Raw genomic sequence first — 16,571 nt, forward strand, 5'->3', positions numbered from 1 at the left:
CTTAGCCTGTGTTAATGATCAGCTCTGCACTGAGCAAGGAGGCTGCTTCCAGATGCCCGACAGCATCAACCCGGTAGGTAGTTTGGCTCAATAAGTGGCAGTGGTTCCTATAACTGGCACGATTATTATGCTCTCATTACCATCACTATGCCCATAAGGATGCACTGTCCCCACTGTTCAGATGAGGAAACAATTCTCAAAGAGGTTCACGCCACTTGCCTTAAGATCTGCTAATGGCATTTCCCAGTTCAGACCCCAAATTCAGGCTTCTGCTCTTGACCACTATGCCACATCACCTGATGGTACAAGCAAAACTCAGCTGATGGTCCTTCTCAGAAAGGGGAGGAGGAGGTGCAGCGCAGAAAGCCACAATACACAAGGGACTAAGTCACAGGGCCACCATCGCTGCCTCTCCCGTCCCCCACTCTGCCTCAAACACTATAAAATACGTGGCAGAGCACTCGTGTCTGAGATTTGTGCCTGATTCTGCCTTCGCCTGCTTACTCGCCTGCGCCTCGCAAGAAGCACATGGTTCTCTCAAGTCGTGACTTTCTGTGTTATTCATTTTGTGCCCCTACGGCCTAGCATATCATGGGTACTTTAATATTTTTGTGTAACAGATTTGAATATCAGACCCAGAGGTCGACTCTCACTTCCTGATTCTCTCTGGCGTGGCCTGGGTAGTCGGAGAAGTGCTTGTAGCCCTGTCCACATGATGGGCCTCAAGAGAGCAGCTTGGAGAGCCTCCAGGAGGTAAGCGAAGGGGGAGAGAGGGACAGCAGGGAGCCTTTAGGATTTCCTCCTCCCAAAATAGCAGCGGGAAAGGGAAGGCAGTGGGGGAGGTCTTAAATATAAGGCTGATTCAGGTGTTTGCAAATGCCATGTATCTGTGGGGATGTACAATCCATTGGGGGTCTTACTGACCAACACAATTCTTAGACACATAATAATTCTTATTTTTATTGTTTCAAATCTTTATTTTTATCCTCACCTGAGGATATGTTTTCACTGATTCTAGAGAGAGATGAAGGGAGAGGGAGAGAGACAGAGGAACATTTATAGGTTGCCTCCCACACATACCCCAACTGAGGACAGTACCTACAACCTTGTTATGTGCCCTGACCGGGAATTGAATCCGAAACCCTTCAGTGCGTGGGACATTTCAACCAAATGAGCCACACTGACCAGGGCTAGTTTCAAATCTTGATGAGGAATTTCGGGTCAGGGAAAGCAGACGCACGTAGATGTAAGTGATGGCTTATTTTAAATCCGCCTGAGCGTATTGGAAATGGGGTTTTTTAACTGAGCTGCATTCCTCAGGCAGAGCTGTAGCAGAATGAGGCACATGATTCATAAGCAGTCAGAAGGCGAAATTCCACCGACATTTTTCATTAAATAATCTCTCGATCCTATGGCTCACACATTGACACACAAGTGACTTTGAACATGAAAACAGTTAAAGAGTTGATTGACTAGTGCAGGGGTGGGCAAACTTTTTGACTCGAGGGCCACAATGGGTTCTTAAACTGGACCGGAGGGCCGGAACAAAAGCATGGATGGAGTGTTTGTGTGAACTAATATAAATTCAAAGTAAACATCATTACATAAAAGGGTACGGTCTTTTTTTTTTTTTTTTTTAGTTTTATTCATTTCAAACGGCCGGATCCGGCCCGCGGGCCATAGTTTGCCCACGGCTGGACTAAGCAAATCTGAGCAGCAAACCCCCAAATTCTCCAGTGAGCCCCCAATGGGCTTCCCCCACTGTGCCTTCCAAAACACTGCCTTGGTTTTGCTCTAGAACCTTCTATCTGAGCCAAATCACTGGTGAGCTATTTGGTACTCACTGGGCTAAAGTCCTGATGTTGACCCCTCAGCCCCTTGAGAGGTCTGGTTGCTAGAACTCAGCGATGTGTAGCCTGTGAGTTCCATGACACCCAGATGGGGCCAGGGATGTGCTTCCCGACATCAGTGTCCTTGGCAGTGGAGTATGGTTCTCTACTTTTTAGTTGGTCAACTGGGGAGGGAACTCTCTGATATCCAAAGCCTTTAACCTGGTCCTGCCTGTGCTTCGGCTTCATCTCATAGTGGTAACAGCATCCCACGTGGTTCCCACTTAGCCATTTCCTAGCTGTGAAACTATGGGCACATTACCTGACCCCTCTGAGCTTCACTTTTTTGTCAACAAAACAGGGCTGATTTAAGGGTTAAATGAGATAGTGTAACTATAAGTTATGCACAGAGTGAGCTTAGCTCAATAGAACCCTCCTTCCCGCCCCCCCCCCCCCCCAATTGCTCTAGATCTGTGCTGTCCAATATAGAAGCCACTGGCCCCACGTGGCTAGTCTACATTTAACTTTTTTTAAAAAAAATATTTTATTGATTTTTTACAGAGAGAAAGGGAGAGGGATAGAGAGAAACATCGATCAGCTGCCTCCTGCACACTCCCCACTGGGTATATGCCAGCAACCAAGGTACATGCCCTTGACCGGAATCGAACCTGGGACCCCTGAGTCCACAGGCTGACTAAGCCAAATTGGTCAGGGCTACATTTAACTTTTTATAAATTCATACCCCCTTCACCCATTTTTCCCAATCCCCACCCCCACCTCTGGCAACTACCAATTTGTTTTCTATAAGCTGGGTTGGTTTGTGGTTGGTTGGTTGATTTTAGATTCCACATCTAAGAGAGATTATATAGTATTTGTTTTTCTCTGTCTGATTTACTTCACTCAGAGGTCCATCCATGTTGCAAACTTCAAGATTTCCTTCTTTTTTATAGCTGAATAGTATTCTTTATCCATTCATCCACTGGTGGACATTTAGGCTGTTTCTCTCTTGGCTACTATAAATAACTGCAATGAACAGGGGAGTGCATACACCTTTTCAAGTTGGTGTTTTTGTTTTCTTTGGATAAATAATCAAAAGTAGAATTGCTGGATCACATGGTAGTTTATTTTAAGTTTTTGAGGACCCTCCATTCTGTTTTTCATAGTAGCAGCACCAATTTATATTCCCACCAACAGTGCACAAGGGTTCCCTTTTCTCTATGTGCTCACCAACACTTGTTATTTCTTGTCTTTTTGATAATAGCCATTCTAACGGGTGGTAGCTTATTGTGGTTTTGATTGGCATTTCCCTGATGATTAGTGATGTTGAGCATCTTTTCATGTAACTGACTGTCTGTATGTCTTCTTTGGAAGAAATATCAATTCAGATCTTCTGTCCATTTTTAATCAGATTATTTGTTTTTTCTGCTTTGAGTTGTATGAGTTCTTTATACATTTTGGATATTTGCCCCTTATCAGATATATTATTTGCAAATATTTTCTCCCATTCAAAAGGTCGTTGATGGTTTTCTTTGCTGTACAGACCCTTTGTAGCATGATCTAGTTCAGTGATGGCGAACCTATGACACGCGTGTCAGAGGTGACACACAAACTCGCATGTGGCTGTCCAGTTTTCCCAGGATCATTTATTGAAGGAACTATCCTTCCCCCCAGTGTATATCTTGGCTCCTTTGTCATACATTAATTGACCCAATAGGCATGGTTTATTTCTGGGCTTTCTATTCTGTTCCATTGATCTATATACCTGTTTTACACCAATATCATGCCGTTTTATTTACTAGTTTAAATAACATTTAATCAATGCTATCAAAACAAGATTCTTTAAGGGCTTACCTGAAGAATTCAAACACAAAATATTTTCTATGCTTACAACTATAATAAAAATTATTCACGTCAGAATCGGGGGGGGGAGGTTATACTCCTCTAGAAACCAAGAGTGAGCTCTTACTGTTATGTGGGCAAACATCACGTTTTCATGTGCTTATATTTCTGTTTTTCTTGGTACCATCACGTCACAGGGGAAAGTGAATTGCCAACCCAGAAGGCTTTTCACTTCTAAGTAAGATTTGCCAGTTACATTCTCATTATAGGGAAGAATGCTCTTTACCTCTGCCTTAGGACACAGAAGGCTCCATTGTTGAGTCCACTTTTTTTAACAACTGGGTGGTCTATTTATAAGATGAAATTATTAAATGCAAGTGATAATAAATTAACAAAATGACAATACGCTTGAGCACCAACTACAGACTTTACATCATCGAGTCATTTTCTTCTTACAAGAAGCCCCATGAAATAGGTATGATTGTATCCCCATTTGACATATAGGGGAAATGAGGCAAAGAGAGGTCAAGCTATTTACCATGGTCACACAGAAAGTGGTTGAGCTGGACTCAAACCCAGATGGCCTGACTGGTTCAACTACATTCTGAAGGGCCAAGACAGAGGCCAAAGGCCAGCACCCGGTCAAATCACTACGGTATGTGACATTCTGCCCAGCACTGAGCACTCACTCCCCTGCCCTTTCGGTTTTGATAATGATGCAAAAACTAAAAGATAAACAGAGACGGTTTCACAGCTGCAGGTTTCACAGCTGCCACATTGGCTTTCGGCAGTTTCAGTACATCCCTAAGAGAACTCAAGGTCCAGCTGTTGGGAGGTGTCTTGGGCTGCCTAGCTACACAGAAGGAAGCAGAAGCAAGAAAAATACAGATGCACCAAGCAGATTTTGAAACAAGCACGTTTGAAGGAAAACAGATCCGGGTCATTATGGTTTTTATTAGTCACTGTGTGTATGCGCATGAAATTGTGTAACTAACTTACAGGAATAGAGCAAAAACTACCAACAGGAGTGGGCTCGCGGGCAGCTGAAATGGGCAGCAGAGGGCTTTACCTTCATACCTGATCTGGGTACTACTTGAAAATCTTGAAAGCAAATTAGTTTCCTTTTTTGGTTTTTGGTGGGTTTGTTTTTTTGTTTTTTGTTTTTTTTATAAAATCCTTTCAAAAGACCCTAAATGCAGTCAGTGATCCAAGATCAACTCTGGAATGCTAGGGGAAGAGAGAGCTCCAAACTGAGACCAGAGAAAACAATTCGCAAAGCTGATTCCTTCCTACTCGCCACAGGAAGTCAGCCAGGATAAGAATCCAAAGTCAGACTCATTCTGGGGACTCCAATGTGTTTTCATTGTTTTTCTTTCTTTCTTTCTTTCTTTTTTTTTTCTTGGAGGGAAGGGGACAAACACAGGAGGAGAAGAGTAGGGATTTTCTTAAGAAACTTATTCAAAATCCTTCAAAAGGCCTCAGGAAAAGTCTGAAGCATTAGGCCTAAGACTTTTCCACTTGGGTATCAAAATAGAACAAGAAAAAACAGATCATCCTGCCACACCACCTCAGCTGTTTCACCAGCCTGCCATAAACCTAGGGATGTCCCAGTCCATCCACTCTCCTTCATCCATCAACTTTAAATTATTCTGCCCCAACTTATAGTCTCATTAACCCCCAACCACACAGAAAAGCAAAGTCAAGTTGGTGATGCTAAAACCAGTTGACAAGTCCGGCTCTGAAATGCCCTTGTAAAATTTACATCCTAAAACTCATATTCCCAGCAAAAAGTAAATATAATAAATAACGGTCTTCCAGGCAGGGTCTCTTGACTGGTTTTAAATCGATACCTCTTTTGATGAAATTTTCACACTCACTCAACACACAGGTATCTCAGAATACTCCAATTTTAAAATTTACATAGCATCTATCCCAGTGATGGCGAACCTTTTGAGCTCGGTGTGTCAGCATTTTGAAAAACCCTAACTTAACTCTGGTGCCGTGTCACATATAGAAATTTTTTGTTATTTGCAACCGTAGTAAAACAAAGATTTATATTTTAGATATTTATTTTATATATTTAAATGCCATTTAACAAAGAAAAATCAACCAAAAAAATGAGTTCGCGTGTCACCTCTGACACGCGTGTCACAGGTTCACCATCACTGGTCTATCCTGTGCTAGGCACTGGGGGGACAGGGAGGTTGACTGAGAAAGGACAACCCATCTTTGAGAAGCTTACTGTCTATTAGGGAAATGAACATTAAATAAATAATCACACATGTATTATAGTTAACAGATTTTCCTTCGTAAGAAGAAAAAGTAGAGGGTTTAAGGAAGGATGTAAAACGAGAATATAACCTAAACTGTAGGAGGAAGGCAGGTTTCTCTTAGAAGTGATAGTTAAGCAAAGATCCTGAAAATCGGTCATTAGTCCAGTGAATAGTATGGGTAGATGTCCAAGAAAGGAGAACAGTATATGCAAAGGCTCTGAGCTTCACAGTTCAAGAACTGTCAGGTGGGTGGGGAACAGAAGTGAGGCTGGAAGAGTAGTAAGGGCTCCATTAGATAGATGAGCTGAGATCTTGAGGGACATCAGAAGGTCTTGGAATTCATCTTAAATGCAACTGGGAAAGCAGCCCTGTCCCTGACAACGTTCTGTGATGATGGAAATGATCTATTCTGTACTACCCAATATGGAAGTCACTAGCCACCGGGGCTATTAAACATTTAAAATACGGCTACTGCTACTAAAGAACTAAATTCTTCACTTTACTTAATTTTTAACTAACTTTAATTTGCATAGCCACATGTGACTGGCGGCTACCTTATCGGACAGTACAGCACTAGAGGGTTTTAAGCTGGGATTAACAAGAACTGGCTTATACTGGCTGCCGGCCAGATGGAGAGAAATAGGCCATTGCAAAACAAATACAGGACACGGAGTCAGTAAGAGTTACTGATGGGACTACATGAGAGTAAAGGGCACGAACAATCAACTCCAAAGCTTTTAGTCAAACTTTACTTTGCATTACAGAAATAGGAGCTTTGGTTTCAAAATAAATGCATATAATATTGAACTTTTACACACACACGCACAGCCTAGCCTCTGAGAATAACCATTCTGATGCCTTGCATCTAATGGGGTAAAGTATATGCTCTATGAAGTAAATAATTGGGGGAAATACATGACAGCCTGAGCACAGATCACCTGTGACTGTCAGGATGTACCAAGTAGAACTGTATCCCATAGAAAAATATATCCTGTGAGCCAATGTAGCATCATGAACCCCTTAGTGTTCCAGCAACAGCGGCAGGTGGAGGGTAGGGTTGGGGGCAGTGTCGGATACGGAGAGCCATTCTCCCCTCTAGGACAGAGGCCATCCCTACACCAGGACTGGAAAGGCTATTTCTCTGCTGCCCTTTTCTGTTTGTCTGTCTGTCTGTTTAAGGGGTAGGACACACAATGGAGGAGGTTGAAGAGTTAGCTGGAGACGAGAGACCAGAGGTGAGTTTAAAATTTTCTTCAAGTGCCATTTCTTTCATTATCAGGATATTTAGGAAATTTGGGGCTGGCTCCATTTACATTATTCTGGAAGTAATTTTCCTTATAGCACACACTCTCAAGGGAACTATTCGTCCCCCAAAAGGTTGAGGAGTGAATTTTTTTATTCTTTTTATGTACAAAGAATATATATGTGTATGTATATGTATATGTGTGAGAGAGAGAGAGAGTGTGTGTGTGTGTGTGTATATATATGTGTGTGTATATATATATATACACACACATATATATATAATGTAAATGCACAAATAGATAACAATGTGCATAACTGTGGTGTTAAAATGTCATGGGGGTGGAGAGCTATATTAGCAACAACAATAAAAAAAAGCTTATAAGGTTGGAGTGTGGCTAAAATGAAAACAAAAAAAGTTAAGAATCACAGCCCTAATGGAAACTGAGGAATAAAAAAAATGTTAAAAGTAAACAAAAGATCCATCTTTGGATGAATGGATAAACAAAATGTGGTATATACATACAACAGGATCCTGCCCTAAAAAGGAAGGAAATTCTGACACATGCTACCAACATGGATGAACCTGGAGGGCATATACTAAGTGAAATAAGCCAGAAATTAACCGACAAATACTGTCTGATTCCACCTGCATAAGGTACCTAGAATAGTGAAATTCACAGAGACAGAAAGTAGAACTGTTGCCATCTACAGAAAGCAGGTGGCTGCCAGGGGCTGGGGGTGGAGGCAGTCATTGTTTGATGACTTCAAGTTTCCGTTTTGCAAGTTCTGGAAATCTGTTGCTCAACAGATGTGAACACACTTAACATTACTGTACACTTAAAATAGCTAGGATGGTAACTTTTATGTTATGTGGTTTTTGACACAATTTTAAAATGTTTTAATCCTCACCTGAGGATATATTTTTTATTGACTTATTTTTAGAAAGAGAGGAAGAGAGAGAGGATGAGAGAAACAATGATGTGACAAAAAAAAACATCGATCGGTTGCCCCTCCCTCCCAGGAACCCTGACCAGGGATCAAACCCACAAGCTAGGTATGTGCCCTGAGCTGGAATCGAACCCGCAACCTTTCAATGCACAGGAAGATGCTCCAACCAACCAAGCAACTCGGCTAGGGTCACAATTAAAATTTTTTAAAAGTAAAAACAGCCATAGGAGTTTTTCTCAGTGAATAGAGCATCGGCGGCGGACTAAAGGGTCCCGGATTCGGTTCCAGTCAAGGGCACGTACGTTGGTTGCAGGTTTCCCCAACCTTGGTCCAGGTGCATGCAAGAGGCAACCAATCGATGTGTCTCTCTCACATCAATGTTTCTCTGTCTCTCCCTCTCCCTTCCACTCTCTAAAAATCAATGGAAAAATATCCTCAGGTGATGATTAACAACAACAAAAATAAAATAAAATATTGTTAAAGAAAAAAAATTATAAACAGCTCTATGGGTTTTGGTCAGTGGTCAGAGCACCAGCCCTCAGACTGAAGAGTCTCAGGTTCGATTCCGGTCAAGGGCATGTACCTTGGTTGTAGGCTCAATCCCCAGCCCCATCACATCAATGCTTCTCTCTCTGTGTCTCTCCCCTTCCTTTCCACTCTCTCTAAAAATCAATGGAGAAAATATTCTCGGGTGAGGATTAACAAAAAGATAAACAAATAAAAGTAAAAACAAACCAAAAACCCAGAAAGGAAGAAAATGAAACACGAATACACCAGTGTAAAAGAACATTTTCCAAACATGTTATTTCTACTCCAAGTTTGACAGAAAAAATATTTTTTTTCTCTATGTATACTATGCTATATGCCAAAATACCCAAAATATGGTAGTGTACCCAAACCTCCTGTCTCATGGTAGTACAGATTTACATGCACAGCCAGCAAAGGGAAGGCAGCCAAGATGCTAACTGACAAAGCCAGGCTAATGTGCTGGCCCCACGGTAATGACAGCAATCAAAACCCATCCCCCAATCAGAGTGATCACTTCATAAGTCATAGAAATGTCAATCACTACATTGTACACCTGAAACTACCTATAATATTGTATGTCAACTGTAACTGAAAAATAAAAATTAAAACTTTTTTTTGTTGTTAATCCTCACCGGAGGATATTTTTCCATTGATTTTAGAGTAGAAGGGAGGGAGGGAGGGAGGGAGGGAGGGAGGGAGGGAGGGAGGGAGGGAAGGAGGAAGGGAAGAAGGGAGGGAGGGAGGGAGGGAGGAAGAGAGAGAGAGAGAGAGAGAGAGAGAGAGAGAAACATCAATGTGAGAGGGACACATCAATTGGTTGCCTCCCACACGCATCCCGACTGGGCTAAGAATCAAACCTGCAACCCAGGTACATGCCCTTGACCAGGAATCAAATTCGAGACCCTTTGATGCTTGGGCTGATGCTCACATTGGCCACGGCAATAAAACAAAATCCCTTTTTAAAAAATCCTCCGAATCCTTTCTCAACATATACATATATCAAATCATCATACTATATGCTTTAAATATCTTATTATTTTCTTTGCCAATTACACCTCCATAAAGCTGGGAGGAAACATCATCCAGAAGGTATCACATGTATGAGGTTGGCAGTACTCAAAGGTAATTTCTATGATTATAAAAAAAAAAAAAAAAAAAAAAAACAACCCTACATTATACAAATAATGTATTTGGGCTTATAGTCAAATTGTCTGACAACATACATCAACAATTTCAATCTATATATATATATATAAAAGGCTAATATGCTAAGTGTCCCTCCTACCATCCAACCGGTAGCTATGATGTGCACTGACCACCAGGGGGCAGACACTCAATGCAGGAGCTGCCAAGCTGCAGTAACTAGGCAGTGGCAGCTCTCAGGTGATACACCCCAAAACCAGCGAGGAGAGAGCCCAATTCCTCGCGGGGATGCGTGATCCCACCTTCGGCATGGGTTATGTTGTTACTGGGGCACTGCTGGCCTCGAATCTGGTTTACTGCACACTTGCGTTTGTGTTCCACACCCTGTACAACAGCAACTTTGCAGAGTGCTCTCACACTCTGGGACCCCTCGGGGGATGTCAGAGAGCCAGTTTTGGCCTAATCCCTGCAGGCCAGGCCAAAGGACTCCACCTGCCAGAGGGACCCCGCTCACTCCACAGACGCCGGGGAGGGACTATGGAGGTTGGCTCCAGGGCATGTCCGGCCCATCTAACCCAGTCCCACCTCACCCCACCGGGCATCTTCTAATTAATTTATTTTCAATGTGCACGAATCCGTGCACCAGGTCACTAGTTGCATATAAGGAAAAGATATATTTAATAGGGATGTCCTAACCCATTTCCTTGGAAAGACCAAATTTATTTATTTTAACATTGTCATTGAAGTAAAATACAGTAATGTGCGTTACAAACACTAATCTTGGGTGCTCAGATCAGTTAATTATTAATCCATGTAACCCCATCCAAGTCAATATACAGCACATTGTCAGCTTCCAGAAGGTTCCCTCTTGCCCCTGTCTCCTGTAAACATACCTTCACCACTATATTGATCTCTAAACTATTGATTAGGTTTATCTGTTCCTGAACCTCGCAGTCACACTGGCAATTCTTGAGTCTGGTTTCTTTCCTTAAACATTGTATGTATAAGACTCACTAATGTTACTGTGTGTATCATGTATCAGTAGTTGATTTATCTTGTTGCTGTGCAGTGTTTCACTGCATGATTTATACTAGAATTTAGCCATTCCACCGATGGATGTTAGGTTGTTTCCAGTTTGAGGTAATTATGAATAAAGTTGTTATAAACATTTTTGTATATGTCTTCCAATGAATATATGTCTGCATTTCTTTTGAGTACATAACCCAGGGGTAGAATCGCTGGGTCACAGGGTACTATATACTTTTGTAGATACTACCAGTTTTACTCTCAATAGCAGTGTGTTGGGAGTATAAACTGCTCACATTTGTCAATAGTAGGTAGTATCAGTCTTTTTAATTTTAACCAATGTGGTATCTCATTGTGGTTTTAATTATCATTTTCCTGATGACTAATGATGTGTGCTTTTACATAAAGCCACATGAATGTCCGCTCTTATGGAGTGCCAAAAGACCCAATCTTAAAAGTAAAGGGTTATTTGTTTTGTTTTTAATAAGTAACCATAGATGACCACATGCCAGACCCACTTTAGCTCATTATTTAATCAATAATATCACTGCTTGGCAGCAGGGAGAGGAGTGGACTCTGGCCTGGACACCCAACAACCATTACTCAACTAAACAGCACACAAATGATAACAAGCTCAGGAAATACATTTTCTAAAGTAAGTGGCTAATGAGAGTTCATTGGACTCTAGTATGATAGCATGGTGTCACTGTAAAAACCAAAATCAGGTTAAACTTTTATGGCAGAAACTTGAAAGTTGGTCCTGAATATCAATTGGTGGTGTTTATAACTCAGAAAGCTCAGCACTACCCACTTGGCTACAGTGAACCATCCTGGGGCCTTCAAAGTAGCCACACCTGCCTAACTGAATCCCAGTTGTGTTTCTGTTACCACTCCTTCCCCCCAGAGCTATTGTCCTTATGGGAAGCCCATCCCAGCCCTAGTTCCTGAGGGTCTGATGAGCAAATCCTATCTCCCTGCCAGGGACTGGTTCAGGACTGGGTGTGGGACTCAATTTTGGCCCTTGAAACTTACAGAGATGTTTGTTAGAGGCTTCTGGGAACATTTTTCTCACTCTTCTGAATAAGCTTCCAGAAGCAAATCTGCCTGCCGTTTGAGGCACCGGCCAGTGTAGAAGTGTGGCTGTGAATCTCAACACTGCACGTGCAGATGTGCAGCCCCGAACTTCAGCCTGAGGATGAAGCCAACACCAAATGGAAGAGGCCAGAGCCCAGGGAATCACAGGACAAGACATGGGAGCCACTGGTTTGAGACAATCCTGAGGCCTGCCTTATGCATGTGGCTATTTACATTTTAATCTAAAATGACTAAAACTGCCCGGCCAATGGGCTTGATCCCCAGTGGGGAGCATGCAGGAAGCAGCCAATCGATGTTTCTCTCTCATCATTGATGTTTCTATCTCTCTGTTTCTCTCCCTTCCTCTCTCAAAAAAAAAAAAAAAAAATCAATAAAAACATATTTAAAAATAACTAAAACTAAACTCAGTGGAAAGCTTCAGGTCCTCAGTCGCTCCTGCCACGTTTCAAGTGCTCAATAGTCACGTGTGGCTGCCATACTTGACAGATACAGAATATCACCAGCCCTGAGAAAGTTCTATTGGAGAATAAAGTCCCAGACAGAATAGTAACCTCGGTGCAACATCTGAAATACTACCTTCTACTCGGTGAAAGACGTAGCCTTTATTGTGTGTGAGAGTGGCAGATGTGAGGGCTGTTGCCCCAAATCTTGGTGTGCGGCGTCTCTGCCCAGGGACTGGATGGCCCCACCTTTCTTGCATTACCCTAGTCCCACCACTGAGCATCGTGCCAATTTTCTAGCCCACACAATATCTAACACACAGGGATTAATAATATCTGCAATCAGGGTTACAAGTTCTCTTGGAATTACTTCTGCAGCATGTGTTGGATAGAATGTGGGGCCACAGGTCGTGCTGAGTGAACCCAGTCACATCTCCCCCAAGCATCTCAGTGCTCGCAGTAGTACAACGAGAAACTAGGTCATTGCTCCATAGCTTCCCCCATAAACACAGCTTCCGTTTCTATCCTACTTATTCCCTTAACAGAGCAAAGACCTGCAAAGCCAAGGTCCAACCTAAGAAACTGCTACTGACCTTGTAAAGCAAGCATGAAAAATACTTCCTGACATGATTTCATAAAGCAACTTGTTTTTTTTTTATTTGAGAGGGGATAAAATAGCTGTATTCTGCTGTTGCAGCTTTATCTCTGCTGAGTAACTGTTTAGAATTTTTGATTCAGCCAACTCTAAAGCCCTGTTTCCCTGGATATTCACATTAAGACCTGACTCACCTCAGAGTGACTCACTCTTGTCTCTCAAACCAACAAGTATTTCAAAAAACATGTTCTTTGTTCAATTCCAGATCATAAGTGGAACCCTTCACTATGTGGAGAAAGGCAGGAAGAGGACTCCTAGGAAGGTTAATTACATTCACACAGCTTCACAATGTCATGTTTATAGGCTTAAACTAACACAGGGATAAAATAACCTGTATCTGTTCAACCTGAGGGGACAGACACCGATTTTCAAGGAAAAAACAGGCAATAAACATTTTAATGAAAAAATATGTAAGCATAGGTATATATAAAATTCTCATAGCTTTTCTTAAGGGCTCCTAACAGAATATCCAATAACACTCATAAAATTGAAAGACTTACATGGATTAAAAAAAACTTTACTAAAAAAAAGGTCTTGCCCTAACCGGTTTGGCTCAGTGGATAGAGCGTCGGCCTGCGGACTCAAGGGTCCCAGGTTCGATTCCGGTCAAGGGCATGTGCCTGGGTTGCGGGCATATCCCCAGTAGGGGGTGTGCAGGAGGCAGCTGATCAATGTTTCTCTCTCATCGATGTTTCTGACTCTCTATCCCTCTCCCTTCCTCTCTGTAAAAAAATCAATAAAATATATTTTTTAAAAAGTCTTGACTTTTAAAAATACTCAACATGTTTCTGTTTGAACAACTTCACTATTATAAAATGTCAAATCTTCTCCATATTAATGAATTAATATTTTCAATAAAATTTCTATTTAGAAAACAGAATGTTTAAGGAGATTAGTGAAAGAATTCTCAACTTCATCGAAAAGAATAAACAAGCCAGAATAGCCAAATACTTATTAAAAAAAATAAGTATTAAGAGAAACATTTTCTCTACCATTTTAAAATGCATCTCAAACATATCTAATTTTAAATTGTAATACTAACATAAGAGTAGGGAGATCAATGGAACAAACAGAATATAAGGAAATAATATATACTATAAAAGAATTTCATCCATGATAAAGGGGGCTTTTTAAATTGATAGAGAAGAAATGAATCAGTTGGTACAACTGGCTAGATATTTGGAACAGAAGTTAAATTTCTCCTTCACACCATGTTGTAATGTAGACCAATAATGGAGACCTCTCATCCACCTCTCCTCCCCCTTCCTCCCTGCCCCCCCCCCCGGAAAAAGTCAATGCCCCCACCCCCAGAACCCCAGAAAATTCTATATTATATGGCAAAAGGGACTTTGTGGATGTAATTAGGATTACAGACCTTAAGACAAAGGTATTATCCTGGAAGATGAGGCGAGCCCATTCTAGCCACAAGAACCCTTGAAGCAGAGCACTTCCTCTGCCTGGGGAGAGCTGCCAGGGGAGAGGAGGGCGGGGGAAGGGGGTGGGAGAGGCGCAGCAGCAGATGTGCATGAGAAAGAGGACCCATCAGTGATGCCCTGAGGATGGAGGTGGCCTTAGAAACTGGGAAGAGGCTCTCAAGATCTCAGCCCTGCAGCCACAGGGAACTGGACCCGGCCAGCAACTTGAATGAACCCGGAAGAGGATTCCTTGCTTTCTCTCTAGGAGCTCAGCCAACCAGTACCTTGATTTCAGCCCTGTGAAACCTGCCAAGCCAACCCAGACTTCTGACCTACAAACTGTGAGATAATTACATAATTCATGTTGATATAAGCCACCAAATTGGTGATCATTTGTTATGGCAACAATAGAAAACGAATACACATCCTATACCAAAATTCGTTCTAAATGAATGAAAAAATGTTCATGTAAAAAAAAAAAAAAAGAACACCACAGTGATCAACCAAAGAACTTGTATGCATCTATGCATAACCCATGGACACAGACAATAGGGTGGTGAAGGCCTGCGGCGGGGGGTGGGGGGGGGGGCGGGCTAGCTAGAAGGAATCAATGGGGGAGGGGAAGAGGGGACATATGTAATTCGTTCAACAATAAAGATTTTTTTAAAAATAGAATGAAAGCCCTAGCTGGTTTGGCTCAGTGGATAGAGCGTCGGCCTGCAGACTGACGGGTCCCAGGTTCAATTTCGGCCAAGGGCATGTGTCTTGGTTGCAGGCACATCCCCTGTAGGGGGTGTGCAGGAGGCAGCTGATCAATGCTTCTCTCTCATCGATGTTTCTAACTCTCTATCCCTCTCCCTTCCTCTCTGTAAAAAAATCAATAAAATATATTTTAAAAAATAGAATGATAGAAATTTTTAAAGAAAACACCACAATGCCCTAGCCCATATGGCTCAGTGCATAGAGCGCCGGCCTGCGGACTTGGGGGGTCCTGGGTTCAATTCCAGCCAAGGGCACATGCCCGGGTTGCGGGCTTGATCCCCAATTGGGGGCGTGCGGGAGGCAGCCAATCAATGATTCTCTCTCATCATTGATGTTTCTATCTTTCCCTCTCCCTTCCTCTCTGAAATCAATAAAGAAATATATTTTTTAAAAAAGAAAGAAAACACCACAGCATAAATTGTTTATCTAAATACTATGTTGTACACCTGAAACTAATATGAAAATAATACTGAATGTCAAGTGTGTAGACGAAAGGGGCCACATGCTGACCTGACAAGCTCAGGGGAGGCCTGCATGGCAGACTTGCAGACTCAGAGACCTAAAGTCGCCACAAAGGATGGTCTGAAATTAAACTTTAAAAGCAGTTATGGTGGGCAGTTACGTCCTAGGCCGGTATCTTCACTGACAAAGTCAACCTTTACCTTACCTGAGCCTATCTGTCTTTTTGCATCTATGATAACATACCCTTGAAATGTCTGGGTAACTTGTAACTCTCCTTTTTTCTGGACTCCCTGGGGCACAACCAAATGTGCTGGGCGCCAGGACAGATAACCACAGATTCCTTCACTATCATGTTAATTGATCCTGCACCCACCTAAGTATGTGTCCATCATTTTACTTTTTATCCAATCCCAGGGGTTTCCCCTGCTTTGCTTTATCCCTCCTCCTTAATCTATCACCAATGAATTTCACGTAACCCACCTACGTCCCTCCTTTGATTGCAAATGTATAAATACAAATGTAACCTGCCATTCTCCGGAGCATTATCTCAATTTGTTGAGGTTCTGCTTCCCGGCATATGTCGACAGTTTGGCTCAAATAAACTCAGAAAAATTCTTTACAGGTTTTAATGGGTTTTTTTACGTTAACAAGTGTAATTAAAAAGTAAAAAAAAAAAAAATTAAAACCCACAGTAATAAAAAGAAACAAGCTGCTGACACACAGCAACATAAAGAATATCAAAAACATTATTCTGAGCAAAAGAAACCAAGCTCAAAAGAGTATGTACTTGTGATTCCCCTGAGATAAGGTTCCAGAACTGGCAAATTTAAGAAATCAAAGGGAGGGAAGGCTATGGAATGCGAAAGCACTTTCTGGGGGATGGAAATGTTCTCTATTTTGACTGGGGTGAT

The 16,571-nt window shown here is 42.0% G+C and overlaps 1 protein-coding gene across 6 annotated transcripts in view; it reads right to left on the reverse strand.

Moving 5' to 3' along the window:
* The window catches only part of TRANK1 (tetratricopeptide repeat and ankyrin repeat containing 1), an 84,944-nt gene that overhangs the window by 60,508 nt on the left and 7,865 nt on the right, over nt 1-16,571 (reverse strand). For 2 of the 6 annotated variants that reach the window (XM_036332971.1, XM_036332970.1), the window contains exon 1: nt 220-299. The exons of the other annotated variants lie outside the window; for them this stretch is intronic. The gene's annotated coding sequence lies outside the window, so the exon portion shown is untranslated. Of the gene's footprint in view, nt 1-219; nt 300-16,571 lie in introns of those variants that run through there. 6 annotated transcript variants of the gene reach the window in all.

The sequence above is a fragment of the Myotis myotis genome, unplaced genomic scaffold (genome assembly GCF_014108235.1).
Source record: "Myotis myotis isolate mMyoMyo1 unplaced genomic scaffold, mMyoMyo1.p scaffold_m19_p_13, whole genome shotgun sequence".
NCBI classification, from domain to species: domain Eukaryota; kingdom Metazoa; phylum Chordata; class Mammalia; order Chiroptera; family Vespertilionidae; genus Myotis; species Myotis myotis.